At 36.4% G+C, this 8,275-nt stretch overlaps 1 long non-coding RNA gene across 1 annotated transcript in view; it reads left to right on the forward strand.

Annotated features, from left to right (window-relative positions):
* The window catches only part of LOC116094261, a 6,164-nt gene extending 1,217 nt beyond the window's left edge, over positions 1 to 4,947 (forward strand). Inside the window, exons 2-3 of the long non-coding RNA XR_004120014.1 lie at positions 4,177 to 4,300; positions 4,847 to 4,947. This is a non-coding gene — a long non-coding RNA (uncharacterized LOC116094261). The remainder of the gene's footprint in view (positions 1 to 4,176; positions 4,301 to 4,846) is intronic.
* Positions 4,948 to 8,275: the final 3,328 nt, after the last annotated feature.

Raw genomic sequence — 8,275 nt, forward strand, 5'->3', positions numbered from 1 at the left:
AAAAAAAAAAAAAAAGGTTTGCACTGCTGAAATAGCATCTTAAAAGCTGAGTAGTTTGGAAAGCAGTGTTCAGTGCCACTGAGATGGACAGAGATTCCTGAGCAGGCTGTGAAAGCCTGGCAATATGTAGAATAGCTGTTCATAGGTCAGTTCTTTTCCATGTCTGTAGTTCTTTCAGATGCTTCTTCTGAGTTCTTTCAGGAGATGATGTCTTTCCAGTAAATTTCTCCTCTACTTCATATATTACAATCTCCCTGTTTCTCTTCTTATAGACAAGAACTTTACTAGTAGAATTTCTGTCTCTCTATCTTCTATCTATCTGTCTGTCTGTCTATCTGTCTATCTGTCTATCTGTCTATCTGTCTAAATGTCTATCCCCTATCCATGTGTCATCTATTTATATTTTTCTGTTTGTTACTGTCAAATTATCAATATTTAAATTTATTATTCACAAAATCTGATAGGACCTACAGTATTTCATTCTCTTACCATGGAAGGCATTGCCTATCCAGTGACCATAGTGTTATACTTAGATTTACTCTACAGTATTTGCTTACAATTGACTATTTACCTAGTCAGTGGTTTTATGGTTTCAATATAGAATGTCCATGGTAAGCTCATCCATTTGAACTTCATCTTTAGTTGACTGTACTGGTTTGGGAAGTTAAATTTGAGTGGGGTGTTATCTTCAGGTGTTAATCCTATATTCCTTTCAGACCATATCAGGCCTCTCTTAATCCTGCCATTTCTTTCAGCATTGGCTCCAACTTTAAATTTCTTGATGTGTTTGTTCTCTTGTACTTTTCCACTTTAAATTGTATATTTTGAACTTCCTTTTGTTTCATTTGGTCTTTTTCATTGTAGTTTGTCTTGAAGTGTCCTCTACCAAAGATATTATTCCATTACTGTTAAATTTACCTCCAAGCAAATTCCTATGACAATGGCAATAATCCACCACATTCTTTATCAAAGTGTCACAAGAATGGTCTATAGCTCAATTGCCAATACTTTTCCCCTTTGAAATGTCTTGAGCAGGGACTTCACAATCTGTATACCTTTCAATCTTCCAAGACTCTACTAAGATGGCCCATTAAGCTCTGCTAGGAGTAGTCAAGTACTTTCCTAATCCAAAGTCCAAAAGTTTCCACATTACTCACAAAATATAGCATAATTAGGCCTGTATCAACAATAGTCCACTCCCTGGTACCAACTTCTATCTTACTTTTCTGCTCCTGTAATAAAACACTATGACCACTACAACCAATGCAATTTGTAAAAGAAATAGTTGAATGGTGATTGTAGTTTCAATTTTTGTGTCCATGATGGCAGACTAAAGGAACAATTGAAAGCTCACATACTGTTCCTTTGACAAGGCCACACTTCCTAATTCCACAACATTTCAAACTGATGACTCAAATATATTAGGTTATGGGGGAGGGATTCACATTCAAACCACCATACACATGAAGGTTATTTTTATCAATACCATTTATAAAGTAAATGGTATTTCTGCCAAATAACTGATGCCTCATTGGTTAATGTGGATATTTGTGCATGACATTCCCTCCCTTCTCTGGTATGTATGCATATGTATGTGTGTGCTAACTTGACCATATTGGCCTATGAAGGCCAGAGGTTTACATCAAGATTTCTTTTTTTGAATCAGATCTCCAACATAATGATAATTAAGCTACTTTGAGGTTCAGGGGAATAATATTGACTTTCAGATGTTTTATTCCTCTTCTTTCCTTTAAAGTCTTTAATGATCAAATAAACATATATATAATAATTTGAAATTTTTCATATTTTAGTATTGATGTACTCTAGTACATTTTGCAAATACTACATAATACACAGGATTTTAAAGTCATTGATCAAATCCATCAAGAGATAATACAAGTAAATCAGTTTCCTATTTAATTTATTGTTGAAGAGATTATTATTTTATAATTTAAATGGGATTTTGTTGATGTTTGGTCTGTTGCTATGTATTGTAATGCTAAATTCTGTACCTGAAAGTCAAGACCTAGGAGTGACTTTTCATGTTTATAAGATTTTTTGTACACAAACCTTCCTTGATTTAAAACTATTGGTTAAATAAAATTGATTACAACCAATTATTGGAGGGAATTGCCATAGGTGGATTTGGAGTGACCTTGGTGGAGAAGAGAGAGGATAGAAGGAGGAGGATAGCTGAGAGAGATAAAGGAGGAAGACACCACGAGGGGAAATGGATCATAAACACATGACCAAGAGAAACAACAAGTATCTGGGGTATGCTTCAGGGAAGGTAACCAGGCTAGCAGTTAGAAGAGTAGATTAGAGTCACCCCTCCAAGAAACTGTCAAAGCCAAATAAAATGACTATAGTTTGAATCCCCTCTATTTGTAAGCTAGTTTGGGATAAGCTTAAATTTGTTGTACTACAGGACTTCTTGAAAAATATTATACAATCTAAATATTACTTCTTATATGTCTGTCAGGGAAGAATGTAGCCTTAGGAAAGTATAGAAAGATGGTAATTAGAATGGGACAAACTAAAAATGAAATGAAAGACCAAATGTTGTGCTTATACCAGAAAGAATTTTGGCTTTATATAATCAAACCATTCAGTTTTGTTGAGAAACTTGCCAGAGTAACTCAGGGTATGAAATATTACTGCCTAATAAATAACTGTACATCTCAACAGTGAACCTGTTTATAAATAGGGGGTCTTAATGTCATTATTTCATAGAATGAACATCTTTTAGTAGCACTGGGGAGGATTTGCCTTGTGTTAGTTGTTTTTAAACTATTTCTCAGTGCTCATGGTGGTGCAGGGAGGAAGGGGAGTTGACATCCCCTACATCTTCCCATCAATTAGAACAGGTCTGCTGTTTGTCTCATATATTTTGGTTCTAAGTAAAAGGTAAAAAATGTCTCCTACTGATTTAATAACATTTGGAAACTGCTAGTCTATATTTCATGGCTTCTTGGGCTTGGCTGTGCATCAGAATACCTTGGAGACATTCATAAAAGTACTAATTTCTGGGTATTTTTCCATACCTACTAAATCTAAATTTATGGTCTGGGTTGTAATATCTGTATTTTTACCAAGCTCTTGAGGCAAGTTTTATTCAGCTGGCTTTTCAACGTAATGACCTCTAAGGCTCTTTCCAATATTTAAGGTTCTATAATTCCTACTAAGTTAAGTTAGATTTATAGCTATAAAATTTTCACAATAACAAATGACATCTACTTCCCCACTGTAGATCATCAGGACAAGTGAATTAAATCAAATATATATTTGAGTGTGTGTGTCTATTTATTTATCATCTATCTATCTATCTATCTATCTATCTATCTATCTATCTATCATCTACCTATATGTATATGGCTTTAGATATATATCTTATAAACAATTATAATTTAGTAGATAACATACCAAAATATTGATTGCTTGTATATACATATGCATGACTACAGAATAATATATATATATATATATATATGTCTGTGTGTGTGTGTGTATGTGTGTGTGTGTATGTGTGTATGTGTATGTGTGTGTATGTGTGTATGTGTATGTGTGTGTATGTGTGCGTATGTGTGTGTGTATGTGTGTGTGTATATGTGTGTGTATGAAAAGGAAAATCATCATCTAAATAAGGGAGATGTCACCATATGATTATAGAGTTTCTGAAAGTACCCAACTCAATGTTAGGATAATGAATTGACTATTATAGGAAAAGTTGTCAAAGTTTAGTTAATTAACTCTACAGCAAAGGCAAAAAACAAACATTAGAAAAAATCTAATCACTTTATGTTTGTATGTCTATGTTTTTCTCTTTATCTGTCTGTGTTCATCTCTGTCTCTTTTTCTCTACATACATATGTGCATACATGTACACACACACACACACACACACACACACAAAACCACACCCAATCTCTCTCTCTCTCTCTCTCTCACACACACACACACACACACACACACACACACATTCTCTCTCTCTCTCTCTCTCTCTCACACACACACACACACACACACACACACAAACATACACACATCTGCTTCTTAGCTTCCCTTCATCTCTCAGAAATAATATCATAGAAATGAAAACCAGGAAAAGAAAAACATAAAGTCAAAAGAGATTAGTGTTTCTCTAACATTTATATTTCTTTCATTTCAACACCACAGATACTGAGAGGCTCAGAGTCTCATTTGGAGGAAAGAGCAAGGGATTTGGGCAGAAAAATCTCAGTGCTCGCCCTGTATGTGACTTTTCTCATCTCCAAGATGGGGAACAACACGACAGCCACAGGTAATATGAGGATTAAATGAGGCCTCTTGCAGCAATGAGACATTCTAGATGCGAGCAGTGATTCCAAATACTGTGGAATAGTGGCACTGTGCTCTCTCCTTTAGAAAGGAAAAATGACTGCCCAAGGCAAATCTAAGAAGCAGCAGGTTATGCATGTAGTGTGCAGGCAAATGTGGTGCAAGGTTGTGTTCTTTCATTCACCCATTCACAGTATCAGTCACTCATGACTTAAATTACTATGTACATTCTTCCTACTCAGGCATGTTCCACTATTCAGGGCTATATACAAAACAGAGAATGATACACATACTTTCTGAATATTGTTAAATAGAACAAGATCAATTCTAAGTTGGATAATTGAAAATTTATAAGACCTTTTAACAATGCTTACTGGGAATAAAATAAGGAGCATCTCAGAGCAGAGATTGTGTTTCTGGATAAAATGTTGAGAAAATACTATTTGAACTTTTAAAAATTATTTATATAAAGTTGCTTTTATTCAAAATATTTTGATCATATTCTTTCGTGTCTCCCAACATCTCTCAGATCCTCTGTATCTCCCTCTCCACCTAACTTCATGATATGTCTCTCAACAAATAGTGACAAGAAAAATAACAAGAATCTCCAAAGGAAAATTGAAACAGACAAACAAACCAAAACGAATCCATACAGACAAAAAATACTGAAACAAAATAAAATGTGCACAAAAATTCATGAAATCTATTTCGTATTGGCCAACTACTCCTGGGTATGGGACCAACCAAGGTTGTAGTTGATAAGTGTGTTGACACTCCACTGGGGGAAAAACTGGGTTTCTCTTTCCCAGCAGCTATCAATTACAAATAACTTGGTAGTGAGGGGTAGGACTCTGTAGTTTTTCCCTTCTAAGTGCTGAAGTTCTGTCTGATTTGAACTTCTTCCTCACTTGTGCTGGCTGTCACAGCCTCTGCGAGGATGTATTGTGTTTGAAAGACAGTGTGCTCTGGGAATTGTTCACCAGGGTGGCCTCGAACTCAGAAATCAACCTGCCTCTGCCTCCCAAGTGCTGGGATTAAAGGCGTGCACCACCACCGCCCAGCTGGTTTTAATTTTAATTGAACTTTTAATATCAACTCAACTTCAAATCATTTTTTGTGACCAGCCCTTATATAGTTCACATTGGTATTGAATCCGTAGTAGTGCTGCCTCAGTCTCCTGAGAACATTAGTCAGAGATTTGGTCACCCACCCACCCTCTGTTTTTCATTATATTTTAGTGTACAGTTTGTGGATATTAAGAAAATTTATATTGCTGATGTCTTAATTTCTTTTCATGTTTCTGTTATAAAATACAATCACAAAAGGAACTCAGGGATACATGGTTTATTTTCTCTCATAATTCAAGGATATAGTCCATCATAGAAGGGGAGTCAAACCATCAGGAGCTTGAAGTCACTGGTCACCTTGCATCCAGTATCATAAAGCAGAGAGCAGTGATCAGTTCTGTGCTTACCTAGCTGTCTGCCTTTTAGACAGTTCTGGACCCAAGGCTAAGGAATGGTGCCACCCCATCATCGCTTTCTTCCTCAATTAACCCAACCAACACATTCCTTCATAGGTGTGCTCAGAGGCTAAGCAGCTCCTCACAAGTGTGTCTGAGGCTTTTATACTATATAAGATCAGACTTGGTCATGCTGTCAATTAGTCCCAACCATGCGAATGGATAGCCACTATCGTCACCTACAACATTTTTTATCTTCTAAATTCTAAATCTCTATGCCAATTCACTAATGATTTTCTGTTTCCACATTCCCTATTCTTGACCTCCACTTGCTCTACTACAGTACCTCATATAAATGAAAGCTTATGATCTTACTTATTTTGTGGCTGGCACCCATGTTATTGTTTTAAAGCTTAAAATGTTTAAAATTCAATACTCCATCCTTTTTAAATTTTCCATTTTAAATTTATTATTCAAAGTGCTTTATATATATAAACTCTTTTAAATCTAACAGCAACTATCTTTGTCTTATTACATTCTAATAATACAGAAGAGTTAAGTTTACATCTGTCAAATATGATATTCAAAAAAATCCTGGTTTAACTTAGACACAAATCCAGGAAGAACTTCAGATGAGAGAGAGAGAGAGAGAGAGAGAGAGAGAGAGAGAGATGGAGAGAGAGAGATCAGAGGATGAACTCTATGCAAATGTAAGAGAGAGAGAGAGAGAGAGAGAGAGAGAGAGAGAGAGAGAGAGAGAGAGAGATCAGAGGATGGACTGTATGCAAATGTATCTATGATATATGTACATCAAAAACAAAAACTGTATTTTTCTTATTGCTTAGGATCCAGACTGAAAGTGTCTTTGTGGAATTTAACCACAAGTAAAAGGTCAGAATCTCGACATATGAGGACTAAAAATAAGAATGCTTAGCCCAGAAAAGTATGAATCCTCTTCAAGTATTATACACTGTGTGAATCATAAGCGTTCTAATTGCTGCCATTGACAGACTGAAACAACAATAGTATTAACCAGAAAAGCATGTAATGAAGACATCTTTATATGGTAGTCAAACTTAAATGACTCTAAGAAATATTTGGTGGTTCAAGAGAACAATGCTGCTAAGGATTGTTCTCTGAGTGTGAAGTTTATTAAAAATTTTAACATTGTATACTCCCCAGGGATTCAGAAGAAAATGTAATCTCATAAAGCAAAGTGGGGTTTCCCCTTTTAGCTAGGGAAGGAAATCACAGGCTATCCAGTTAACAAGAAGTCAAACATAGTGCTTGAGTTAGGTTGCCTATGATTCTGAGGAGGCAAATGACTGGAGAAGGACCTGCTGAGCCTGCAGTGTCATGTTGCCTGTCTGCTCTTGCCTGTTGAACCATCTTCCAAGCCTTGTGCTCTTTGGAGCATGTTAGTTTTTCTTCAGTGTGACATAAAGATGGGTAAAGGATTCATGCAGTTCTGCATGGCCACAGAAGCCAAAATGGCTGAATCTACAGGGAGGTCAGTTTTCACTTGCAAGTGTTTTCTACTGATGTTAATATCCAATAATGGATCAAGGCTGCCTACAGAGATGGTTGTTTCCCATCCACTACATACATAGGCAAAATGAGTCCCACAGAGTGAGGATTTCAAGAAGACTACTGTGTGACCCATTGTCTTAAAGTCCTTTTAAAAATTTCCCCAGAGATCTGAAAGTATGTGCTGAGGACCTGGCTGAAGGATAAGTATTTATGCAGAATCTTGTTTTGTAGGGCCACAGGGAAAATGGCAGTTAGTTAGACTTGAATATGGACAATGGGTTGGAGCTCATAATTACACTTCCATAAGTTCCATTACTCATTTGTTATTATTAGATGCTGGTACCAGTCAGAGGCAGAGACTAATGGCTGCTCTTAGGCCACATGTCTGATTGGCATGCATTAAGGCTTTGGTTCTGAATTTGGGATACTGCTGAAGGCAAGTTGGGAATCAACCTCAGAGAGAAGCGACAGAGCTGCACAGATGTAAATGCTTTATGCCCAGCAGGCTAGTTCCTTGCCCTGACTCTGTCTAGAGACTGCATGTCCTGAGACACATCTACTTCCTTCAAGGAAGCTGCCCGACCTCAGCCTGGCACCTCAGTGTTTAATGCATTCATTATGTCCGAGGTCAACTTTAATTTTTCAGGTCCTCCTCTTAGCTGCCTAGGGATAAATGTATAAAAAGCTTATCATCAAACATCATGCCCTGAGTCTATGAGTCATCTGGTACCCTCTTCAGAATTTTAACAGCACAGACAACATGCAAGTCATATTTTCCATCCATTGTGAGCTATTTTTTTCTTTGCTTTACAGCATGTGCCAAATTTGATTCCTGTGGCAATCCATATTGCATAAAGTGAAAGGAAGTTTTTCAACCATTCTTCTTCTTCTTCTTTTTTTTTTTTCTATTTCTCCCATATGGCTGAATTGATTCATCTCCCACTACAAACCCTTTCTCTTACTAAA

Source organism: Mastomys coucha, unplaced genomic scaffold (assembly GCF_008632895.1).
Source record: "Mastomys coucha isolate ucsf_1 unplaced genomic scaffold, UCSF_Mcou_1 pScaffold16, whole genome shotgun sequence".
NCBI classification, from domain to species: Eukaryota; Metazoa; Chordata; class Mammalia; order Rodentia; family Muridae; genus Mastomys; species Mastomys coucha.